Source organism: Gigantopelta aegis, chromosome 2 (genome assembly GCF_016097555.1).
Source record: "Gigantopelta aegis isolate Gae_Host chromosome 2, Gae_host_genome, whole genome shotgun sequence".
In the NCBI taxonomy this organism is placed as follows: Eukaryota; Metazoa; Mollusca; class Gastropoda; order Neomphalida; family Peltospiridae; genus Gigantopelta; species Gigantopelta aegis.
In genome coordinates this window covers 18,484,232-18,511,417 of record NC_054700.1, presented here as the reverse complement: position 1 = coordinate 18,511,417, position 27,186 = coordinate 18,484,232, and the positions used below count along the sequence as shown (strand labels likewise).

At 36.5% G+C, this 27,186-nt stretch overlaps 1 long non-coding RNA gene across 1 annotated transcript; it reads right to left on the bottom strand.

The window, feature by feature from the left end:
- Positions 1-27,186, bottom strand: LOC121377227. The gene is made up of 2 exons (XR_005958594.1): positions 27,137-27,186; positions 1-1,315 (listed from the first exon to the last, which is right to left on the bottom strand). It is a non-coding gene; the product is annotated as an uncharacterized LOC121377227 (long non-coding RNA).

Below are 27,186 nucleotides of genomic sequence, written 5' to 3'. Positions count from 1 at the left end.
TTTTAACCAAACCTTTATTTCCGTGTTACATGTTACGTGACAATAAATGCAAATGAAACACAAGCTGGCGTCTTTGTCTGGTTAACTAATATGTTGCTAATGTGTACACGAATAAGTGTGCTCTACATTGTATATGCAGAAGGATCGAAATTATTTACGTTTGATGTGCCTAAGGGCTGGATCATGGTGGAGTCCATAGCCAAATGTACAAATGAAGAAAGGATATAATCACCGTGGAATATAACAATCTGTAATTACATTTTTAAAACCAAAACTTGAGGTCTAACCATCACACCAGCCTTGCAATGCATATCCCTATATTGTTCATATAGTTTTGAAGATGAAATATAATTTTAGTTTTACTAAAATTCTAAAACAAACAAAACTTGAAATTTAATTTTATATATTTTTAAGGAAAATAAAATACTAGTAGATTTTTGGCATTTCCAGATGGAGAAAAACATTTAGTGTGGGGTTTTTTTTCCAGTTAAAATAGTTAGAAATTTGTACAAGGACCCATTCTTCCGCATATTGATTGTTCTACACTGCGATAACGAGTATTAACTATAAGTGTTTGAATAAGCATGGTGATTGACTGATTGTACATGATGCTAACAGCATTTCAATATATATTTTTTTGTATAAGAGTAAGCAATGCATTGGATTAACAGAGTTACAAGTCCGAAGTACACAGCGTTTGTCTGAAAACGATGCCGCAGGAGATGCATTATAAATCAATTTAAACAGTTCAATAAAACTGGACGGTTACAGCCTGTGGGACAGTCATTGAAGCAGACAGACAGACATAGGACACAATTCCAACTGATTTGAGCTGAACTCTTTATAATTATCATAAGAACCCATTTATTTCATTTGCCACACCATCTTTTAAAGTTCACGTAAACGTAAGCAAGCGTCTGGTTATTAAAAGAACTGTCGACATTTTGAGCAGCAGGACTTTCTTCCGGAAGTGTTGCAACAAAAACAGCTGGCGGTCAAGCGCTTCCCGACTTCAATATCGCCATTGCTCTTTTCTGAAGCACTGTCATATGTATCGTCGGTTTGTGGAGGTCCAGACCGTTTCGAATCCATGAAACATAAAGTACAGCAGAACGCATTGGCGCCTCTGGTTTGCACGCAACACCCACATGATCGTTTTGAAACTGAAGGTAGGTGGTCACTTCCGGTATCGCCGTTCCGCTTCTCCAACTGCCACTGACTGTAGGTGAGATCTTCCGGGAATATGGCCGTTGAAGCGAGAGGATAAAGGACCTGTAGAATTCCCACTAAAAGAATTACAGTTTTCATGGCGATTCTGAAATAATAATTTAAAACAAGTTAGATCGCGTGTCGTATAGACCTATATACCCTGTTTAAATGTCAGGATAGGGTAGAGTGTTCGTACTGTTGAAAATGGACAATTTCGACAGACAAACATATAGCTCGAGTCACCTCCAGCCCTCCCATTAGTGATATTGATATGTAGGGGAAGGCTAGAGGTAGTACTAAACCAAATAACTGCTGGCTGGGTCAAAGTTCGAGGTGCACCCAACTTTTGATAGAGAAGTTCTGTGATTGGTGATAAATGTGAGTGTGTTGGTTGTAAAAAAAAAATAGTTTCATCTGGGCCAAAAAAATGTATGCAATTTTATTTCATCTAGTACCACTGTGTCAAGTAGCCTTGTGCTTGAAACATATATTGGGCACCTGTAAAAAAAGTACTCGAATTTTGTGCGGAACTAGGTTAGTCATAGACGTTACCCTTTATCTCAGAAATGAGCAGCTTGACCCCCATCTTTTTCTGATTCACTTTAAGGGTGAGGGTTGGTAGTATTTATATCCGTGGCGTTTATGTCGATTGATACGCTGCAGGTAGGAGTTTTAGCCACATGATTTGATTTGGTAGTATACACACTAGAGGAAACTGATTTGGCAATCGTCGACAACCAAATGGGCACAAGCTACTGTGTCTAAAATACACATATTCCCCTACATCTGATGCCACAGAGCTTTAGTTTTATTAGTCTCGAGTCCAGTCATGCCATTAAACTTGCAGGCTGTTAACCAGTACCAACGCTACACGAAGAAACCCGACGCCCCTATGAGAAACGAACCTGCGCTGTATTTTCTTGTGGTGACCTAAAGCAAAGCGTGTTTCTTCGTGAAGCATTGGTACTGGTTATACATATCAATATCAATAAGTGGAGGACTAGAGGTAACTCGAGCTAACAAACATACTGTGACTAATGCTAGTCTAAGCCTATTAACTGTTACGACGGAGTTGGCCAGCTCGCCGATCTCTCGATTTCTATGACTGTCCAGTTTCTAGTTTGAACTTCTACAACCGTTTAGCTGTTAAAGGCATACTGTCACGGATTTAAGGACCTTATTTCTCTAAAAATGGATAATAAATAAAAATTACATTAATTGTTGGAAACCAAATCTAGCTATCGCATCACCTTAACTGAACTATGATGGAGTGAAATCCATGTCATCCCTCTCGGCAATTTTAGTTTTTGAATTATGGACCATTGCCATAATCTGAGAGTACCCGTCGTACGTTGAGATTGGTCGAAGTTACAACCAAACTGTCATGTTAGCCAACTCCGCCGTAACAGTTAATAGTCTGAGATCAGCACTAAATATTATAATGGTCATAAATCTGACGCCACAAATCATCAATTTAATTGTTTTTAATTAACTCATGACATTAAACAATTTACAAGTTTCAACTAATAGATATGCTACATTTAGAAATCCGATTTCCCTTATTAAAACAAGGTCAGGGGATGTTTTCTTCTAGCGTTTGTACTTTGTATCAAGACATAAGTTTAATGTCATGAGAAAACTTTAAAATTATCAAACAAAAGTTATCTATGTGACGTCGGATTTATGAAAGTGTGTGTACCGGTATTTAAAACTTAGTAGCCTACAGTTTATTTGGCGATCTTTTGGACGTGAAAATCGGCCCTTTTCAACACCAAGTATGCTCTAGCCATATTCCAACATGTAATCAGATCAGTGTTAGAGAACACATGAACTATAAACACACACATGGCAGCTGAGTGTGGCGTTTGACCCGTTAGAATAACACACGATTTTGGTAATCTTTTTAGTCAGTCCGGTCGAATAAATGCAGAACGAAAAAAAACGAAAAAAAGAAGAAGAGAAAGATAAAATAAAAAGAAGATGGATGATCACTCTCAGCTCATAAATACAAATCTCGTTAGGTTTGTTTGTTTGTTTTTTGTGCGCGGGGGGGGGGGGGGGGGGGGGGGTCAGCATTTATCCCTACTTAGTAAAACCATACAATGTTTATATATACGTGTGTCTGTGTGTGTGTCTGTGTGTGCGTGCGTGTGTATGTGTGTGTGCGCGCGTGTATGTGTGTGTATTTGTGCGTGTGTGTGTTATACTGAAGGCTATAATTGTTCGCTTAATTTTGCGATCTTTTTTTTAATTATTTATTATACTGCTACTAATGAATGGAAAGACCATCGACAATATTGGATGTCAAAAAATATTGGACAGAAAATAAAGAGAAATCTTTGTTTAAGAATACTTCACCCCAGGACATGTGTCTAACATAATATGTTGAGAGACAGACACATCTCGCTCCTGAGCCAGAGAGAGAGAGAGAGAGAGAGAGAGAGAGAGAGAGAGAGAGAGAGAGAGAGAGAGAGGAGAGAGAGAGAGAGAGAGAGAGAGAGAGAGAGAGAGAGAGGGGGGGGGGGGGGGGGGGAGAGGGAGGGAGGAAGGACATGTTTTATTTAACAATATTGTTTTAGATAGTAAAGCAAAATAAACACAACACCCAACCACCCAAAAAACAACAAAATAAACCTACAACTATATATTAATTCAAATAGCTTTTCGTTTAATTCAATAGGTTATCAATCTATATGAAATATTTTTAAAATAGTATGCATTATGGCTTTAACCTTTTCATGGTACAGTTTTTAAAGTTAAACAGTTAAAGTTTGTTTTGTTTAACGACACCACTAGAGCACATTAATCGGCTATTGGATGTCAAACATTTGGTAATTTTGACATATAGTCTTAGAGAGGAAACTCGCTACAGTGTTCATTGCTCTAGTGGAGTCGTTAAACAAAACAAACGGTTTTTTGTTTTGTTTTATTCAATACCCACGTAATCTTATTTTAGTAATAAAGACGATTCTGACCTTGTAATAATAATAAAGCATTTTTGTTGTACATACGTGTTCACTCGGATAATGCATGTCCATAGCCAGAACGCATAAAATTAAAATGACTTTATAGACGAAATAATAAGTTGTGTAATATAATTAATCACGTTTGTTAAACATAATATACAAAGGTGGTATGTGGTAAGAGTGGTTTGATGTCTTAAATATCCCTCATAATAAAGGAACTTGGTTATTTTGTGGATAAAGGATTTAAACCTAGTGGAATGTAATATGACTTAACAATGATTTTGAAAGTCAATTCAGATTGGAGGGAAATAAATAAATAATAATAAACAAATAAAATAAAATAAAATAAAATAAAAACCACCCATGCCAGTTAAAAATCTTTGTGCGACAAGAACTGGTATGTCAAAAACCGTAGTAGGCTAAGTACTTGCTTTGCCTCGAAAGTGTAGTAGTTAAGCCATCGGATTTAAGGTTGGTAAGTACTGGGTTCGTATCCTGATATCGGCTTCCATCCAGAGCGACTTTTACAAAATAATTATGTAGGCATATGTGCATATGGTGTCGAAAAACAAACTTTAAACTCACTTTCTAGACCAAGTGTCACAATAAGCAGTAGTTTAGTTGGTGTAAGTTAAAAACATCTTGACACATTTCAATAGAGAAGAAGATATTGACAATTGTTTGCAAGCAAAAATTATTTGTGAACTGATATATATATTTGAATTCGAAACAAAATCACTATAACAGATGGGGCAGGACGTAGCCCAGTGGTAAAGCGTTCGCTTGATGCGCGGTTGGTGTAGGATCGATCCCCGTCGGTGGACCCATTTGGCTATTTCTCGTTCCAGCCAGTGCTCCACAAATGGTGTAAAAAAAAAAAAAAAAAAAAAAAAAAAAAAGGCCGTGATATGTACCATCCTGTCTGTGGGATGGTGCATATAAAAGATCCCTTACTGCTAATTGAAAAGAGTAGCCCATGAAGTGGCAACAGCGGGTTTCCTCTCTCAATATCTGTGTGGTCCTTTACCATATGTCCGACGCCATATAACCGTAAATAAAATGTGTTGAGTGCGTCGTTAAATAAAACATTTCCTTCCTTCCTTCCTTATAACAGATGGGAAATCTGAAAACATTTCACCATCGACATCTTTTGGCGTTTGCTGATGAATAAATCATGTGCTCTGTATGACAATATTCTATTTTCGTAGCCTACTGAGTTAATAAAAAAAAGGCAAAGTCAAAAAATCAAATTCAATGTAAAAAAACCCAAGAAAGAATTAAAATGAATTACTTGTATGAAATTTACAGAAAACAAGATGCACTATATAATAATCATATTTTCTACTAAACTACTTTCGAGTAAAATGTAGCACCTACCTGTGTCGTCTAATGGATGGGAATGTTACAAACTGCGTTACTGACACATCATTCTCATTTATACTTATCCTCATTGCAGACTATCCCACTCCAATAAATCTGCTCCAACGTAATTAAGTATTCTCATAAAGGGACATTTGATAAAGTAATCCATTACTTTGAAAATAATGAAGTCCCATGGAGGGTCGTCTGCTGTTAAAGATGGCAGGGGTCGCATTAAAGAGGACAACTCGTGATGAATATAGTATATTGGGCAGACGACACTTGCAAAATGTCCGCCCCTTTCAACAAATTGGTCTCCCGTGATCTTAATATTTTTACAAATTGGACAAACAATTTTCAGTTACTGTAAAAATAATAAGTATGACTATTTCCTTGAAAAACAACTTTATTAATTAAACAAGTAAAATAATGCCCCTAAAATAAGAAAATATTTCTTTAATTGCCCAGAATTCGTGTCTTATTGGAAGGATTTTAATGCATCATTGTGTGAGATACCTGTAATCAGTGTATTGTTCGCTAGTGTGAAACAAATCTTGGGCATACGAATTATGAGAGAAGGAGTGGATCCAGGGGTGGGCCTGGGTCTACACCGCACCGTCTCTCAAGCGCTGCAGGTGCCTTAATGACCAATCTCAGTTTTCAGACTTCATTGATTGTAATGTTGGATTGATGCAAGGTGAAACACCGTCGCCCTTGTTGTTTTCTGTGAACGTAAACTGATTTTGAGAATGAACTAATTAAGGATTTTTGTGAGCTTATGTATTTCCTTGAATGTTTTTAAAGGGACATGCCTGAGTGTTCCGCACTGTAAGATGTTTCTGACTAATAAAATATTTCTACGGTTAAACTTACGCATTAAATATATTTTCTTGTTTAGAATATCAATGTCTGTACATTCAATGTATTTTTGGTCGTCTTAATATTTGTAAGAAGCCCAAACTGGATTTTGTCTTCAAATAATTTCGTACGTACGAAAAAAATAATTTTAGGAAATAAAATGAAATTTAACCTAATACAAATATTAAAACGATCAGAAACACGTTTAATATACAGCCATTAATATTTTATGCAGAAAAATATATTTGATATGTAATTACAATCGTTAAAAAGTCTCTGTTAGTCGATAACATCTTAAACATCGCAGCAAACTCAGGAATGTCCCTTTAATGTACGTTGTTAATATTTTACCTTTGTCCAAGACACTCGACGAATACATACTGCAGAAACGGAAACAGAAGGAAAAAAATGTGTCTGCCAATGAACAATGATACATGAAAATAAGTTTATTACAGTAGTGACACGCTATATTGCAATCGTTAATCAAGGAAGTTGAAGATTAAAAAAAAAAAAAATCGGGGTTGGGAACAGACGAGTTTGTTAGAATTATAGTTGTATTTGTATTTTGGGATTTTATTTGTTTATTTTTAGGCCAAACAAAATAAATGTCTGGTCTCTGGTCAGTGCACGCGTCAATTTTGACCCTCGTGCTGTAATATCTCCATTTTTTTTTTAATTTCCCGTGGTATTACGTCGATTTTTGACGGAGTTTTCTTGCTATTAATACGTAAAACCGCATTTGAAGCCAAACTGAACTAGGACGTGTATTCTGATATCAATTTAAATATGCCCTTTATTTCGGTATCAAATATACCCACCAACCTTTTCTGTACAATCCATGCTTTAAAAAAAAAAAAAAAAAAAAAAAAAAAAAAAAAGCCGCATCGCCGCATGACTTCTGGAACTTTGGTCTGACTTTGGTTGTTTGTTGTAGCTGTTTTGTTATTGTTTTTTTGTGTGTTTTTTTTGCTGTTGTGTTGTTTTTTAATGTTACGAGATGGAGACACTTTACAAAAGTGCACTACTTCCCCGAGGTCAGAATCCAGTAAACCAATTTCTGAAAACCGCGTACATATAAATATTCTCTTAGCGGGGTAACTGTCTAATCGTGTTATATCGTTGTTACTCTGCGTAAGCGCTCCATTATCGCTCCGGGGAATCTAGTGGCCATTAAATAAACATGATATAGTTTGTTGTTTTTTACCTACACAAATGGACATACATAAAACCATTACAGCCGATTTTCATTTGTATATTACATGTTTTACACCAGCTTACAAACTGACCTAGTCAAATATTACGTCGGTACATGCGTGCGTGTGTGCATATTATATGTGTGTGTGTGTGTGTATACGTATAAAGTGGACTGTTCCAAATAAAATCTTAAAGGGACATTCCTGAGTTTGCTGCAATGTTTAAGATGTTATCAACTAACAGAAACTTTTTAACGATTGTAATTACATACCGGATATATTTTTCTGCATAAAATATTAGTGGCTGTATATTAAACGTGTTTCTGATCTTTCTAATATTTACAGTAGGTTAAATTTTATTTTATTTCCAAATTTTTATTTTTTTCGTACGTACAAAATTATTTGAAGACAAAATCCAGTTTGGGCTTCTTACAAATATTAAGACGACCAGAAACACTTTGAATATACAGACACTGATATTCTGAACAAGAAAATATATTTAATATGTAAGTTTAATCGTAGAAATATTTTATTAGTCGGAAACATCTTACAATGCAGCAAACTCAGGAATGTTTCTTTAAAGGAGACAATGTTAATGTATGTGGCTAAATATACATCAGTCAAACTATGACTATGTATATATGTATGCATGTGTGTGTGTGTGTGTATGTGTATGTGTGTATGTATGTATGTATGTATGTACACACACACACACACACACATATATATATATATACTCTTCAAAAAAAGAAACGCAAAAGGGTACAAATGGGTTATAACTCCGATTTTATGTTTCCTACCGGTTCATGCTTTGTGAATATAAGGTCATTGGATGTCCCAAACACATTGCCACGGTTACATTCGATAAAACGCAGCTACTGTACAATAAAGTTCCAAAATGTGAATATTCGCAAAAACGCAGCCACGTGCAAACCATGTCACCACTGCACGTGCGTTGTCTGCACGTGCAACATGAACACCGACAGTATAAAAGTGCAGGGTGTTCGCTTGCCTGGCCTCTGTATCTGGCCGACAGTTGACAATCCAGGACATGCCACGTCTCAGTGAACCGCAGAGAAACAATGCCATCGGCCGACTAGACGCAGGCGAATCCAGAACGGCCGTTGCCAGGGCATTCCATGTGTCCCCAAGCACCATCTCCAGACTGTGGGACCGTTACCAGCAACATGGATCAACACGTGACCTCCCTAGATCCGGTCGACCACGGGTCACTACCCCCGGGCAGGACCGCTACATCCGGATACGCCACCTTCGGGAACGATTGACTACTGCCACCTCCACAGCCGCAGCAATACCAGGTTTGCGCAGGATATCCGACCAGACCGTATGGAACCGCCTACATGAGGTAGGAATTCGTGCCAGACGTCCAGTTCGAGGTGTCATCTTAACACCACAACACCGTCGACTCCGACTGCAGTGGTGCCAGATTCATCGACAATGGCCTCAACTGCGATGGAGACAGGTGTGGTTCAGTGACGAGTCCCGATTTCTGCTCCGACGTCATGATGGAAGATGTCGCGTGTATAGGCGTCGTGGTTAACGTTATGCGGCAAACTGCGTGCAGGAAGTGGACAGATTCGGCGGGGTAGTGTCATGGTGTGGGCAGCCATCTCACACACTGGCAGAACTGACCTGGTCCACGTGCAGGGCAACCTGAATGCACAGGGCTACATTGACCAGATCCTCCGGCCACACATCGTTCCAGTTATGGCCAACGCCAACGCAGTTTTCCAACATGACAACGCCAGGCCTCACACAGCACGTCTCACAACGGCTTTCCTACAGAACAACAACATTAATGTCCTTCCTTGGCCATCGATATCACCGGATTTGAACCCAATTGAGCATCTATGGGACGAGTTGGACCGACGCCTCCGACAGCGACAACCACAGCCCCAGACCCTGCCCGAGCTGGCAGCAGCCTTGCAGGCCGAGTGGGCCACCATCCCCCGGGACGTCATCCGTACTCTGGTTGCTTCAATGGGCAGGCGGTGCCAGGCAGTTATCAACACATGCGGAGGCCACACCCGGTATTGACTCCAGATGACCTTGACCTTGGTGGTGTGTCCTATGACTTACTCACAATGGACTAGAGTGAATTGTGAACAATCCTGCAACATTTGGTAATTATCAGACTCACCATTCAATAATTAAATCAATTCTCCAAATGTTACGACAATGTGGTTTTGCGTTTCTTCTTTTGAAGAGTATATATATATATATATATATATATATATATATATATATATATATATATATATATATAATTATAAATATATATAATTATATATATATATATGTGTGTGTGTGTGTGTGTGTGTGTGTGTGTGTGTGTATATATATATACACATGTATATATATATATATATTATAATAATAATAATAATAATAACAAATTTAATGCAACACCTCTCACCAACTATTAACTAAAGAAAGTGGAAGCTAAACAGAGCCACACAACTAGTTTATCAAATGTCATGGTATGTGCTGTCCTGTGGGGGGTAAAGTGCATATAAACGTGCCTTGCAGCTAATGGAACAATGTAGCGGTTATGGGGGGGGGTTGGGGGGGGGGGTTTGTTGAAGACTGTTATTAAATGTTGGACATCCAATAGTTGATGGTTATTTAACCAATGTGATCTAGTGATGTCACTAAACAAAACAAACTTTTATCTTTGGTAACCTTCCAGTGCTCATTACCGATATAACGGCATGTATTTAGTTAAAACACCTTAGTTTCCCCTGAAAATTGTAGTACTTAGTTTTACAGGTACCCTATGCACGTTTCAAATACAGTGGTTTATAAAACTTTTAGAGTCCAGACTCAATCTCTAATGACGTCACACGCATGCAATTTGTATGGCGTTGCCATGACGTTCACGTTAAGCTCTGTCTACACGATCATACATTTGTCCAAAAACATTGCTGAACATCCCCACTTGTTCACGTTTGTATAACTTTCCGTCTACACGGGGACAAAAATTAAATTGGAGGAAAAATATGATCATGTAAAGCTTCTTATTTACTTTTGTTTTTGAAATAAGAAAAGCATTATAACTTTGGTAGATTTAAGCATAGCAGTTTATTTAAAGGGACATTCCCGAGTTTGCTGCATTGTAAGATGTTTCTGACTAATAAAATATTTCTACGATTAAACTTACTAATTAAATATATTTTCTTGTTTAGAATATCAGTGTCTGTATATTCAATGTGTTTCTGGTCGTCTTAATATTTGTAAGAAGCCCAAACTGGATTTTGTTTTTAAATAATTTGGTACGTACGAAATAAATATATTTTAGGAAATAAAATGAAATTTAACCTAGTACAAATATTAGAACGATCAGAAACACGTTTAACATACAGACACTAGTATTTTATGCAGAAAAATATATTTGATATGTAATTACAATCATTAAAAAGTCTCTATTAGTCGATAATATCTTAAACATTGCAGCAAACTCAGGAATGTCCCTTTAAATGGGCTAATTTATCAGTGTTCCCAACCACTTAACACGAATACACGATGTGTAGCCTAGGATGCACTGTATGTTGTGAGGGGCAACGTTTTTACATTTCACCATAGCAATCAGGACTAATTGAAAATAGAGCCTTATAGAGGGCATTTAGCATGTTTGAAAATACATTTTTTAAAAAAAAAAAACCTGACAAACGAAAACACTTTTGTAAAAAAAAATAACGCTGATCATTATCACCCCACGAGTCTCTCCTTTCCTAACTATATCTACTGTTCTTTTCGTTCTTGTATTCATGTACTCAAAGGGTTTGCTCATAAAGGTTAATCATTTACATGAGTTAGTGGTGAGACCACGCTTTCTCCTCTTTGTGTTGATACTGCCATTTTTGATATCATGTGATGTAAAAATATGGTCACATGGCATATCTAAAGTGTCTGATTGGTTATAAGTGGGAACATGCTACAACAGTTGTCCAAAAGATCAAGCTTGCAGCTAAATCTTGCAAGATGTTGCAGGTTCTCACGCCTTGTCCAACTTATATGTCCTTTGTTTTATTGTATATGTCCGCAATGTTAAGTAGTATGTTATTTACTATATGTGATACGTTCTCAGACACACAGACATACACATTTGCTCCAATACCTTTTTGCGAAGTGTTTATAGTCACAATTATTCGAAAAAAAAGAATAATTTTATTGTATTATTTTATTGACTTCGAGATGGACGCTCATCAGTACAACACAATATATAACTGACAAAAGTCGTTATTAGACCCCTAGACTGATATGTGTACAAAGCTCCACGAAGTTATCTTGAACGGTTTTGAAATTGCGCTTCAGAAACAGTGAATTTGGACATTCTGACCATTTGTTTCCATGGTAACAGAAAAAAATACCGACAATAAAAAATCCTTCTTAGCAAAAGTTACTACTAGACCGTAACATTAATGTGTGTAAAAAATTTCAGGAAGTTATCTTGAACGGTTTTAGACTTGTGCCCCGGAAACGGTGAATTTGGTGATTCTAGTAATTTGTTTCATGGAAACAGAAAAAAAAATATCAAAAAAAAAATGAGTTTTTGAGTTGTGCTCCGCAAACGGTGAATTTTGTCATTTTGGCTATTTGTTTCCATGGCAATAAAACAAATATCGGAAATGAAAACTGCCTCATAGCAAAAAACGCACTACCAGATCATTAGATTAATATGTGCACAATGTTTTGATGAAGTTATCAAAATACGGTTTTGGGGTCGTGTCCCGGTAACAAAACAAATATAAAAAATTAAAACTCGCACATGGCAAAAGAACAAAAAGGCACTATCAGACCACTAAATTAATAAATATACTTGTGCTTCGGAAACATTCTTTTCATTCATTCATTCATTTATTCATTCGGAAACATTCCCAGACGGACGGATGCACTGACGGACGGTGCTCGTTTTAATATCCCTCGTAAATTGAGTCGTGGTAGGGGGGGGGGGGGGTTAAAAAAAATTAACAGTGGTGTGTGTGTGTGTGTGTATATATATATATATATATCAGTTATTTAGCAGTTCCTTTCTGAAGATGAATAATTGAAACATGGAAAAGGATATTATTTCTTAAAATTGTTTATATATATATATATATATATATATATATATATATATATATATATATATATATCAGATTTATAGTATAGTATAGTATAAAAGCAACAAAATCAGCCAACTAATGAACGTTAGGTGACTGCAAAATCCCCATTTTTGCAACATGATATATATATTCTCACTGGTGTTTCCTGATTTATTAAAAGCAATGTCTAGTTATTAAAAGAACTGTCGACATTCTGAAGAACATGATATTCTTCCCGATAGTGCGCAACAAAAACAGCTAGTTGTTAAAAGTTACGCCACTGTTATATCTCCATTGCTGTTTTCTGATGTACTACAAGCAATGTCTGGTTGTAAAAAGAACTGTCGACATTTTGTGCAACATGATATTCTTCCTGATGCTTTGCAATAAAAGCAGCCAGCCATTAAGAGTTACACCCCTGCAATATCCCATTGCTGTTTTCTGATGTACTACAAGCAATGTCTGGTTGTAAAAAGAACTGTCGACATTTTGTGCAACATGATATTCTTCCTGATGCTTTGCAATAAAAGCAGCCAGCCATTAAGAGTTACACCCCTGCAATATCTCCATTGCTGTTTTCTGATGTACTACAAGCAATGTTTGGTTGTAAAAAGAACTGTCGACATTTTGTGCAACATGATATTCTTCCTGATGCTTTGCAATAAAAGCAGCCAGCCATTAAGAGTTACACCCCTGCAATATCCCATTGCTTTTTTCCGATGTACTACAAGCAATGTCTGGATATTAAAAAAAATGTTGACAGTTTGAGCAACAGGATATATATTCTTCTTTATGTTTCACAACAAAAGCGTCAAGTTAATCAGCGCTATGCCTCTGCAATATTTCCATTGCTGTTTTATAATGTTCTTTAAGCAGCAATGTCTGGTTATTGAACGAACTGTCGACATGTTGATATCATTTCTTCTTGATATTTCGCAACAAAAGCTATCACCCGATAAGCGTTACGCCATTGATATCCCTATAGGTGTTCTCTGATGCACTGTAAGCATGCAATGTCAGACATTCAAAGAACTGTCGATATTTTGATATTCTTCCGGATATTTTGTATCCAGCTATTAAGCGTTACGCTACTGCATTATTTCCATTGCTGTTTTCTGATGCCCTGTAAGCAGTCTGGTTATTAAAAGAACTGTCGACATTCTGAACATGATATTCTTCCTGATAGTTCGCAACAAAACTATCCAGCTATTAATCGTTACGCCACTGAAATATCTCCATTGCTGTTCTCTGATGCACTGTAAACATGCAATGTCAGACTATTAAAAGAACTGTCGACATTTTAAGCGACAGGATATTCTATCCCATACTGTATAACAAAAGCAGGCAGCTAATAAGCGTTACGCCACTGCAATACCGCCATTGCTGTTTCTGATGTACTATAAGCACTGGTTATTGACAGAACTGTCGACATTTTGATATATATTCTTCCTGGCGTTTCGCAACAAAAGCGTTTTGTTGCTGTTTTCTGATGCACTAATAAGCAATGTCTGGAATATCTGCATTGCTGTTTTCTGGGCTCTGTAAGTAATGTCTGGTTATTGAAAAAAAAAAAAAAAAACGTCGAGATTTTGAGCAAAAGAATATATACTTTCCTGCAACAAAAATACCGAGCTAATGAGCGCTACGCCTTTGCAATATCGCTATTGCTGTTTTCTTAGCCACTAATAACCAATGTATTGTTATTGATTTAAGAAATGTCGACACTCTGAGCAGCACGATTTTCTTCCCGACATATTGCAACACAGACAACTAGCCGTCAGACGCTTGCTCACTGAAATATCACCGCTGTATGCATCCACGGTTAGCGGAGCTGCAGACCGTTTCGAATCCGCGTAACACAAATCACAGCAGAGCTCGCTGGACCCTCTGGAGATTGCACAGCACCCGCAGGATCGTTTTGAAGCTGAATGCATGGGGTTATGTCCGGTACCCTCGCCCCGCTTCGATTGCCACTGGTTGTTGGTGAAGATGGCCGAAGAAATGAGAGGATAAAAGATTTGTAGAATTCCCATTACAATAATTATAGTTTTCATGGCGATTCTGAAATAATAATTATAAGGAAATGGTAGCTGGGTATTCTTCCGACAAAACTGCTCTTGTTAATGTTATTTGAATTTTAAAAAACAACACTTTGCGATTGTTGGATTTTGATAAAAAAAATGTATTCGATCACTGCAAATACAAACATAATTAAGGAGAGCAAGACTGATGGTCACATCCAATTCACAAGATGCAGACATGATTATGTCTACAAATATTGCTTGTCGTTAAGGGCACGTCTATATTTAACAAGATTAATGGTCACATCCAGTTCACAAGATGCAGACATGATGTTGTCTACAAATATTGCTTGTCGAAAAGGGCACGTCTGCATTTAACAGGATTAATGGACACATCCAGTTTACAAGATGCAGATATGATATTGTCTACAAAATCTTTTGAAAAAAACAGTCAAGTCTACACTTAATAAGATTGATCGTGACATCCAGTTCACGAGATGCAGATATATTGTCTACAAATCTTGTTTTTCGAAAAGGGCATGTCTACACTTAACTGGTACTATCCCGAGTACTTTGACTATAAGAGACCGGCCTTGGTGGCGTCGTGGTTAGGTCATCGGTCTACAGGCTGGTAGGTACTGGGTTCGGATCCCAGTCGAGGCATGGGATTTTTAATCCAGATACAGACTCCAAACCCTGAGTGTGTGCTCCGCAAGGCTCAATGGGTAGGTGTAAACCACTTGCACCGACCAGTGATCCATAACTGGTTCAACAAAGGCCATGGTTTGTGCTATCCTGCCTGTGGGAAGCGCAAATAAAAGATCCCTTACTGCTAATCGAAAAGAGTAGCCCATGTAGTGGCGACAACGGGTTTCCTCTCAAAATCTGTGTGGTCCTTAACCATATGTCTGACTCCATATAACGGTAAATAAAATGTGTTGAGTGCGTCGTTAAATAAACACTCAGGGTTTGGAGTCGGTATCTGGATTAAAAATCCCATGCCTCGACTGGGATCCGAACCCAGTACCTACCAGCCTGTAGACCGATGGCCTACCACGACGCCACCGAGGCCGGTCTTCTTACAGTCAGAGTACTCGGGAATCGATTCTAGATCGAACGCGCATCAGGCGAGCGCTGTACCACTGGGCTACGTCCCGCCCCACGAACTCAACAAAAACAGTTTGCGGTTATATGGCATCGGACATATAGTTAAGGACAAAACAGACGGTGAAAGAGGAATCCCGCTGCCTCTACTTCATGGACTACTATTTTCGATAAGCATCATATTTACACATTTTATTTTTGCAAAAAAAAAAAAAAAACATTTTGTAGCCATACATACATATTTATATATAAAATAATATAATGTGCACATTGCGGGGAATGGTATGTAGTATCGGGTTACAATCGATAAAAGTCAATAGTAAATGGGTAATACATGCATAGCAATAATATACAATATAATAACATATGTCATGAATCAATGGTGTCTGTTTTATGCGTGGTAGCAGTGTTCAAATACTTATACAATTTAATTACCTGCTTTGAATTGTCGCTGGACAGCAGTTGCGTTAATTTAAATGTTGATGGTTTATTATAATAAAAAAGAAATGTATTATATGTATCTCTTATGTTACTGTAGAAAGGGCATACTAGAACAAAGTGATATTTGTCTTCTACTACATTCATATTGCACAGACTACAAATTATATTATTCCTGTCAATATTATGGTATCTGCCCGTTTCTATAAAGAGATTATGGGAACATAATCTATATCTACTCAAAATATGTTTGTATTTCATGGCAATAGGTTTCTGAAGGTAAGGTTGTAAGCAATACTTATTAACAACGAATTTTTATAACAGACATTTTGGAGAATTGTTGAATACAGCATACATAGATTGGATAAACTGATCAGTCATTCTTTGTTTGAATAGTAATATAAATGTATTGCAATTTTCTACGTTTTGATTATACCATATGTGACCAAAACCATTAGTGAGAAGCAGGGACTTTATTCACAAAGGTCTCTTAGGCTCTGCTAAACTCTCGCAACATTGCGATATCGCAGTGCAATGCTAAAAGACTTGCAAAGAGGATGCTTTGTTGGCTAGCAGAGTCTAAGAGACCTTTGTGAATTAGGCTCCAGGCTCCGTATTCATAAGCGTACTTAAGTCTATGTATGATACTTATTTATGTACTTTAGGTATGTATTTAGGTATCATACATTGACATAAGTACGTTTATGAATACGGAGCCAGGTCTGTAACGCCGCATATAGCGCGCGCCGCATATAGCACAACTGTGAGCGTTATGCATACGCATATAGCACACACCAAGATATAGCTGTATGCGGCGAAAAGGCATGGTCATACCGCATAAAGAGTAAATGAAGATTCTTGATTATACCGTTCTTACATATAAGTTATTGATCAGAAAGCGCTTAACTTATCAAAGTCACTGTGACCTTGACCTTTGACCTAGCGAAATCAAACTTGACAGGGGTCATTTACTGGTCATGGCTAACCCTTATGTCAAGTTTGAGAATCCTAGGTCCAACCGTTCTTAAGATATTGATCGGAACTCGTTTAACTGCCCACGGTCACTGTGACTTTGACCTAGCGACCTCAAAATCGATAGGATTCCTCTACCGGTCATGGCCAACCTTCATATCAAGTTTGAGGATCCTAGGCCCAGCTGCAATCATTATAAAATATTTATGGATGAAAACACGTTTGGTCATTCATTTCCTAAATACGTGTAGGGTATGGGTAAAAAATAGGGTATGGGTAAAGAAATATAGGGTAGGTATGGTTACTGGAAACAAAAAACAAACACATTCCAGACGCCAATATGTCCTGTTTCCAATTAGTTTGTGTAACGAAAGATCATTAAACAAGTGTTTATCAATACTGAAGAAATCACACCAGATCCAGTACTACTACTACCAGCGTTGCTGTTGCTACTACCGCTGCTGCTACCGTTTTAGTTACCACTACTGCTACTTTAACTGCTGCTGTTACTGATCACGTGTTTGTTATTGCTGCAGTTGGTGCTGCTGCTCCTACTACTTCTGTTGCATCTGGCACTTCAATCGCTACTACTACTGCTGCTGCTGAGCACTGCTGTTACTACTACTTCTTTTACTACTACTACTTCTACTACTACTTTTGCTACTGCTACTACTACTACTACTACTACTGCAGTATCATCAACAGTGGTAGTAGTAGTAGTAGTTGTTGTTGTTGTTGTAGTTGTAGTAGCAGCAATAGTAGTAGCGGCGGCAGCAGCAGCAGCTGTAGTAGCAGGGTTAAAAATTAACATGAAAACCATGGTCGCCAGCAGGGCCAGTCGAAGAAAACTCTTATTGGCCCTTCTCAAATTCAGATAGCTCTCCAATTATCACATTGAAATGTAACTGAAGAGCCAAAATCAAAACTAGACTTTCTTTAAAAATAATAACCATGTGCTCACCGTATAGTCCGTTTACGTCAAAAGAAAACCGATGAATTGGCGTTTAACTTCATAATGAATAAAGTTAAAATTCATATAAAACCATGTCATTAAATTTTAAACCCATACCAACTCAAATAATAAAAAAATTGAAAAAGAAATCCAGTTTAAGTAAAAACATTACTTTACAAAATACCATTAAATTATATGTATTAAATCTCATGTTTAATACCGGTGGTGAAAACAAAATGCTAGAACATCTAAGGTATGCTGTGACTTGCGTTGTTTCTGAAGTAAAAGATAATGTAGTACAAAGAGACTAAAGGTAGAACTGCGCGTTCTTTAGTAAATCAGTCTGGGAGTGGCAGTCCTCTTTGTGGGATGCAAGAGGGATGGAATAAACTTTGTGGCGATGCAAGAGGGGTGAATTTCCCAGTAAATGATTCCCTCGGGGGTGGCTGTTCTCCAACAGACGAGGCACTAGATAGAGATCCAAGGAATCATCCACTAGTTTGCCACTATTCCACTCTGCTCTGTGCAGAGATACGGCCTTGACCATGTATTACGGTTTTGTTATTCAGGTTATCTTGGATGTTCCATCAATTGCCTTAAAACATGTATCAGAAAAAAGAGTTAACCTATGCAGTTTGATGGTAATTTGTAACGAATTTTTGTTTTAATTTACACTGAACATTTTCCCCCGATAAAATGTTATTTGAGATGGTATGAGTTTAAGACTTAATAAAGTAATATGTTTTTTATATGAATTTTATCTTTATTATTTTGGCACTGTCAAAATATATAACATGTTCATGTCTTCTGCTGCCAGACCTGTAGACTGATTTGTCACATTCGATTCAGTATAAGTGTGTTTCTTTTTCAACTAGCATCATACTCTCCAGATCCTAAAATCGATGGTCGCCCAACAAACTACCTTTGTCAAATTCTTAGTCGCTCTTAGCCAGGAAAGGTCGCCACAGGCCGCCGGTCGAATGCTAATTTTCAACCCTGTAGTAGGCCGTAGTAGTGACAGCGGCACCAGTAACAGCAGAAGTAGTAGTAGGGGGAGAGGGAGCAGCAGCAACAGCAGAAACAACAACAGCAGTCAATAATTACAAAAACGTCTCGGATGTCCTATGTCTATTAGTCATTATCCTGTTTCGGAGATTCAGTCATCGGGTTTGCTTTCTTTCAATATTATCAATAACATTAAATGAAATATGATTAAAATATAAACAGATATATGTATGTATGTATGTATGTATGTGTGTGTGTGTGTGTGTGTGTGTGTGTGTGTGTGTATATATATATATATATATATATATATATATATAAAGTGAGCTTTATGCGGGATCAAGGCACATGTCTGCCGCATATAGCTAACGTACCCTTTATGCGGCGAACGCTGCCGCATATCCGCATAACGCTTACAGTTGTGTTATATGCGGCGCGCTATATGCGGCGTTACACAGGTCTCGTATTTGACTAACCCAGTTAACAGAACGTGGTTTTCTTATGCACTTGTCATATGGGGTGGTATAACACTCTTTCAAAATACAGTTATCTGTATTCAACCAATTTATCTAATATTTAACAATACGTATGTACAAAGGTGATCTACCTAATTCAAAATAGACCATCATATTAGTAGTGCTAATTTTCACGTCTAACATACGTTTACAGAATTGTAAATGTAGGATCTCGTGACTATTTGCTTTGTTAAAACCCCAAACTTCACAGCCATAATTTAAAATACTACTAACATATGTATCAAACAGTGATAGTAATGTTTCTGCATTTAAGAAATAGTTACTCGTTTTACCAAATAGAGCAGCCATAGCTTTTCAACCTTGGTTGCATATTACCTTCTGAGCGGTATTAAATTTTCCATTATAATGAAGACGGACTCCAAGATAGTTAAAACTGTCAACAATTTATAAATTGGTTTCGTGGTATGTCCACCGTTCTTCAGGTTTCACATTTCCACCTTTTCTGAATACTACGATTTTACTTTTATTAATAAATTATTTACTTTTAAATTCCACTTATTTGTGTATATATACAAAGTGTCTAACATATTTTGCAATTCAGGCGCACTTTCGGAAAACAATACACTGTATCATCGGCATACATCAGTAGACAGAGATGAAGCATATTTAACTGTTATAGTCGGTCTGTGGAATTTAACAGTTCCATTTCTAGATCGTTAACAAATAAAGAAAACAAGAATGGCGAAAAAGCTTCTCTCTGAATTAGACCGGATTTGTACCAGAAGGATTCAGATATATTTCTCTGATATTTCACACATGATTTTATCTTAGCATACATTGATTTTACAACATTTACCAGCTTACTATTTAATCCTAATTTATATTTTTTTAGCCACAATGCCTTATGCTCAACTGTATAAAATACTTTACTAAAGTCAATGAAAGCACAATAGAGTCTTTTCTTACTGCCAAGCGTAATAGTTATAAGACTCTGCAGTGCACAAATTGCGTCAACTGTAAGGGATCTTTCTTAAGTAACATTCCACAGATAGGTTACTACATACACGGCCTTTGTTACATCACTGGCTGAAATGAAAACAGCCCAATGGACTCACCGACGGGGATCGATTCTCGATCGATCGCGCTTTACCACTCAGACACTAGCCTCTGAGGTGCAGTGATTAAGCCATCAGACATAAGGCTGTAGGTACTGGGTTCGTAGCCCGGTAGCGGCTCCAATCCACTCAAAAAATACATTTGAAATGACTATCTGAAGCAAGAAACCAAGTTTTAGACAAACAAATATAGCAAACTACCATTACAAAATATTTAATACTAGTTGAATGAAATTTGATTTCAAATTGATTTTGAAAAGTAAGTTTAGACTTTACATTTTAGACAGATATTATTGTTAGATGACCAAGTACCTTAATGCTAGATGAATGAAATTCAATTTCAAATGGATTTTGAAAAGGAATTTCACTCACAAAACATTTGACTATCTAGCTTGTGTGTCTTGATCAATTAACCGTAGTTTAAAATATGCTGCTAGCGTAATATATCCGGACTAGTTGTTGTTGTTTGTTGTTGTTGTTTTGGGGGTTGTTTTTTTGGGGGGGGGGTTTTTGGTGTTGGGTTTTTTTTGTTGTTTTTTTAGTTGTTTTTTTTTGGGGGGGAGGTAATAATTATTTAATAAAACAAAATAATAGGTTAAATAAAAAGAAGAAAATGTAATTTGTGGAGAGACAAAAATATTCCGTCGACGTACTGCGTAATAAACATAATATTTTAAAGCATCTCTTTCAACTGTGAGTAACTCACAAAATCTTGTAAATACAGCTACTCACCAGAATCTTGGTTATGCAGAGCAAACTATCATATCTAACCAATCTAGTAGTATCACTTACCAAAATAATTTACCTTTCATTGTAAAGCAACCCCATACTAATAGTAATACTCACTGCAGAAATTTACTTCACACAGAAAATCAGCCCCAAGATAGTATTCAGAACAAGAAGACAGAACATTCTGTTGAAAATACACAAGTTACTGATGGGACAGAATACCCTGATATTAACACTGATTGTGTCAAGTTAAAAATTCTAAGTTTGAATGTTTGTGGGTTAAAAAGTAAACTAATTATACCTGACTTCTTACCCTTTATTTCAAAATATGACATTTTATGTTTCACTGAAAGTAAAACTGATGACTCTGACAGTATGCTAAAACTTATTCCAGGATACACAACTTATTTCAATAATAGAAAAGGTATAAGGTCATCCGGCGGCATTGTTATTGGTGTAAAAAATGAATTAGCTAATATTGTCAAAGTCACCGAACAAATATCCTCTCAATATATATCTTGGTTTAGTATCACAGACATCCAAACTCAGAAAGGTGATGGTAATTGCTTAACAGTAGGTGTTGTATATATCCCACCTACTGGATCACCATATTTTAAAGAAGACACTTTTGACATTATAGAAAATGAAATCTCTCAAAATGTAGAATCAGGAAAACCCTTGCTGTTATTGGGTGATTTCAATGCCAGAACCAAATGTTATCCTGATTATATTACTCTTGATGATGATATCTTTATTGATAATATTGATATGGAAAATTTCTCTAAAAGATCCTCAAATGGATAATATCGATATTCCTAGAGATAGGGCAAGCCAGGACAAGGGAAGGGTTGGACATGGGGCAAAACTTGTACAGCTGTGTAAGCCATAACAAACGGTAGATGTGGAAATGATAAAAACATAGGGACAAGTAACCAGCAAAGACTCGAGCCTGATCGATTACGCAATCGGTACCTACCATGTTTTTGAAAATGTAACTGATTTCGATATCTGTGATTTTGACCCACTTTTCTCAGATATTCATTGTGCATTAGTCGAGGCATGGGATTTTTAATCCAGATACCGACTCCAAACCTTGCGTGAGTGCTCCGCAAGGCTCAATGGGTAGGTGTAAACCACTTGCACCGACCAGTGATCCATAACTGGTTCAACAAAGGCCATGGTTTGTGCTATCCTGCCTGTGGGAAGCGCAAATAAAAGATCCCTTGCTGCCTGTCGTAAAGAAGAGTAGCCTTTGTGGCGACAGCGGGTTTCCTCTAAAAACAGTGTCAGAATGACCATATGTTTGACGTCCAATAGCCGATGATAAGATTAAAAATCAATGTGCTCTAGTGGCGTCGTTAAATAAAACAAACTTTACTCTTTTTTTCATTGTGCATTAGCACTTACATATAAATGCAATACTTACTCAAACACGCATGTTGATATTAGGAAGAATATAAGTGATGAAGTCGCGCCCAGTAACATTCGTAAGTGGATTCCAAGTAAACGAGAGGAATATATTAATAATATCGATAATAACTTAGTTCAAACAATCCTCTTAGTACTGGATGATGAATCTGTTGATATACAAGCACGTGTTAACCAAGCAGCCGACACGCTGAAAAATCTATTTTTAGACTCGGCAGTCTCAACATTTGGTCAGGTGCGTGCTCGCGCTAACAACCGTGATAAAAAGTCCACTGCTAATAAACGACCCTGGTTTGGGGTAAGATGTTAATATTTGCGAAGGCAGTATCATGAATCAAAAACATTATACTCAAAACACAAAACAATAGAAAATAAACAGAGGTTAATTAATGCCAGTAAGTCCTATAAGAAATGTATTTCTAACGCATACTCACAACACAGATTTAAAACTGAAAGGAAAATGAGAACATTACGACTAGACGATTCCAAGGGATTCTATAAAATATTAAAGGGACCACGCAAATCGGACATAAACGTTCCCCCAGTAAATGAATTCTTCAATGTCTTCAGTAATTTAAACAAGGGCGAACCGAATGAGGATAATACACCCGAATTTAATATGGACGAAGCACTAAATGAAGTAAACAATGACAGTATTATTAATGGACAATTCAGCGAAGACGAAATTTTAAAAGGCATAAAACAACTTTAAAATGATAAAGCTGCTGGTATTGACAAAGTCGTTAACGAGTACATTAAATCAACCGCAACAATTCTCTTGCCAGTTTACGTTAAAATTTTTAACATACTCATCGAGCACAGTGTTTTGCCGGAGGAATGGCTCAATGGTATCATCATACCAATTTTTTAAAAATAAAGGAAACCGCCTATCGCCTGAAAACTACCGACCGATCACATTGCTTTGCTGTTGTTCTAAGTTATTTACATCTATACTCAATAACCGTTTAAATATATTTATTGAAGAAAATAATATCATGAGTGAAGTCCAGGCTGCTTTTCGTAAAGGCTACTCCACAACAGACCACATATTCACCTTACATAATTTGATAGATATCTTGAAAAACGAGAAAAAAGAAGTTGTACTGCGCGTTTGTTATTTTTCAGAAAGCTTTCGACATGGTTTCACGAACTAATCTATGGCAAAAGTTACTATATAATAATATAAACGGCAAATTCTTTAGAATCATACACCAGATGTACCAAGGCCTTAAATCACTTATATATGGAAACAACCAACACTCCGGGCTATTTCAATGCAACAACGGTATCCGGCAAGGCGAAAATTTATCACCTGTTTTATTTTCTTTATATTGAAATGATTTAGAAGACTACTTATTCAATCATGGATGTGAAGGGCTTTCCCCTATCCCAGATAATCCCGAAAACCCAACTGACGTTGGTCTTCAACTTATCTGTCTGCTATATGCTGATGATACAGCCCTCTTAGCAACAACTGCATCTGACCTACAGCATACGTTAAACAGACTTAAACAACAAGCTACCAAAGCAATGTATTTTGTACTTGCAAAAGCCAAAGAACATTTTCTGTCAATCGACTGTAAACTTAAAATGTTCGACGCGATGATCCTCCCAGTTTTATTACATGGGTGCGAAATTTGGGGACATGAAAACGCTGTCCAAATAAAAAATTTCAGACATATTTTACCAGTAAAAAAATCGACACCACTATTTATGTTATATGGAGAGCTAGGGAGAATGCCTATCGAGCTAACTATATACAGACGAATGGTCTGTTATTGGACACGAATTGTATCGGGGAAACAATCTAAACTATCTTTCTTATTATATAGAGCAATGTTATTAGACCATCTTAGCAATAATACCAATTATAACTGGATCACTACAGTAAAAAATATCCTGAATAATTTAGGAATGAGCGATGTCTGGCTTTCCCAATCTTTTGTATCAGTTAAGGTCCTCTCTCAACAAATAAAAAATAGACAATATGACCAATATTTACAAACCTGGAGTAACGAAATAGAACTCTCATCGAAAGGCACTACATACAGATATTACAAAGAACACCTCGGTCTAGAAAAATATTTTACTATTATCCCTGAAAAGATGTGGACAATTATTTTGAAATTCAGATTATCTAATCACTATTTGCCTATTGAAACTGGACGCTGGAATAACATACCTAAGAAAGACAGGCTATGTAACCTATGTGATGAAATAGACATTGGTGACGAATACCATTATATTTCCGTCTGTAAATATTTTCATGATTCCAGGGTCCTGTTTCTACATCCATATTATTATACACGACCAAATACTTTCAAATTCAAACAACTCATGAACAGTAAACGAATCAGTGTATTAAAGAATTTATCAAAATTAATAAATGTTATCACTAATATCTTTAAACGCTCCCAATGCACCCAAACTAACAGTATTTAAGGATTGTACTGTTTATACTGGAAAATAACTTATTTACTGCATATATTGTCAACCACCATCTTGTCGTGTATATATTGTGAAGTGAATGTGTGTACATATATACATTTATAATGTAAATCCCAAATTCTTCATGTATATAAATATATATATATATATATATATATATATATATATATATGTTCCTTTATATTATGTATCCCTCCTATGCCGTTGCTGAACGGCCAGAGTGTAAATAAATTCTGTTCTGTTCTGTTAGAAAAATGGGACGGAATATGGTCCAGTGGTAAAGCTTGGTGCGCCGTCGGTCTAGGATCGATCCCCGTCGGTGGGCTCACTGGACTAGTTCTCGCTCCAGCCAGTGCACCACAACTAGTATACCAAAGGCCGTGGTATGTACTATCCTGTATGTGGGATGCTGCATATAAAAGATCCTTAGCTACTAATGGACAGATGTAGCGGGTTTTCTCTCTAAGATTACATGTATATGTTTGATATGCAATAGCCGATGATTAATAAATCAATGTGCTCTGGTGGTGTCGTTATAGAAAACAAACGTTTTAAATTTGTTTTTAAAATAATTATTTGATAAAAAAATTTTTAGTTTAAATAAAAAGAAAAAATGTGATCCGTCGATGTACCACTTCATATTAAACATAATAAAGCTTCTCGTAGAAAAATCTTCCCGATGATTTGCCTAACACAGACGTACCTGAACGTGCTTGAATCTTAAAGGAACATTCCTCTGTTTTCTGCAATTTTTAAGATGTTATCGACTAACAGTGACCTTTTAACGATTGTGATTACATATGAAATATATTTTCTGCATAAAATATTAGTGGCTGTATATTAAACATGTTTCTGATCGTTCTAATATTTGTACTAGATTAAATTTCATTTTATTTCCTAAAATATGTTTTTTTTCGTACGTACGAAATTATTTGAAGACAAAATACAGTTTGGGCTTCTTAAAGGGACATTCCTGAGTTTGCTGCATTGTGAGATGTTTCCTACTAATAAAATATTTCTACGATTAAACTTACATATTGAACATATTGTCTTGTTTAGAATATCAGTGTCTGTATATTCAATGTGTTTCTGGTCGTGTTAATATTTGTAAGACGCCCAAACTGGATTTTGTCTTCAAATAATTTCGTACGTACAAAAAAAAACATTTTAGGAAATAAAATGAAATTTAACCTAGTACAAATATTAGAACGATCAGAAACACGTTTAATATACAGCCATTAATATATTATGCTGAAAAATATATTTGATATGTAATTATAATCGTTAAAAAGTCTCTGTTAGTCGATAACATCATAAACATTGCTGCAAACTCAGGAATGTCCCTTTAAGACCATAAACACATTGAATATACAGACACTGATATTCTGAACAAAAAAATACATTTAGTATTTAAGTTTATTCGTAGAAATGTTGTATTAGTCGGAAACATCTTACAATGCAGCAAACTCAGGAATGTCCCTTTAAGAAGTTGTAAGCGTGTGTCACTGCTTGATTAACTACAAGTTTGTTTTGTTTAACGACACCACTGGAGCACATTGATTAATTAATCATCGGCTGCTGGATGTCAAACATTTGGTAATTCTGACTCGTAGGAAACCCGTTACATTTTTCCTAATGAAGCAAGGGATCTTTTATATGTACTTCCCCCTGCTTGATATGCAGTAAAATTTAAGGGGGTTGTATTGTAATATTATTTTTTAACAAAACTATTTTCAAGAAACAAAATGTAGCGCCTACCTGTGTCGTCTGCTGGGAGAGGATGTTACAAACGTGTTAACGGGTACGCC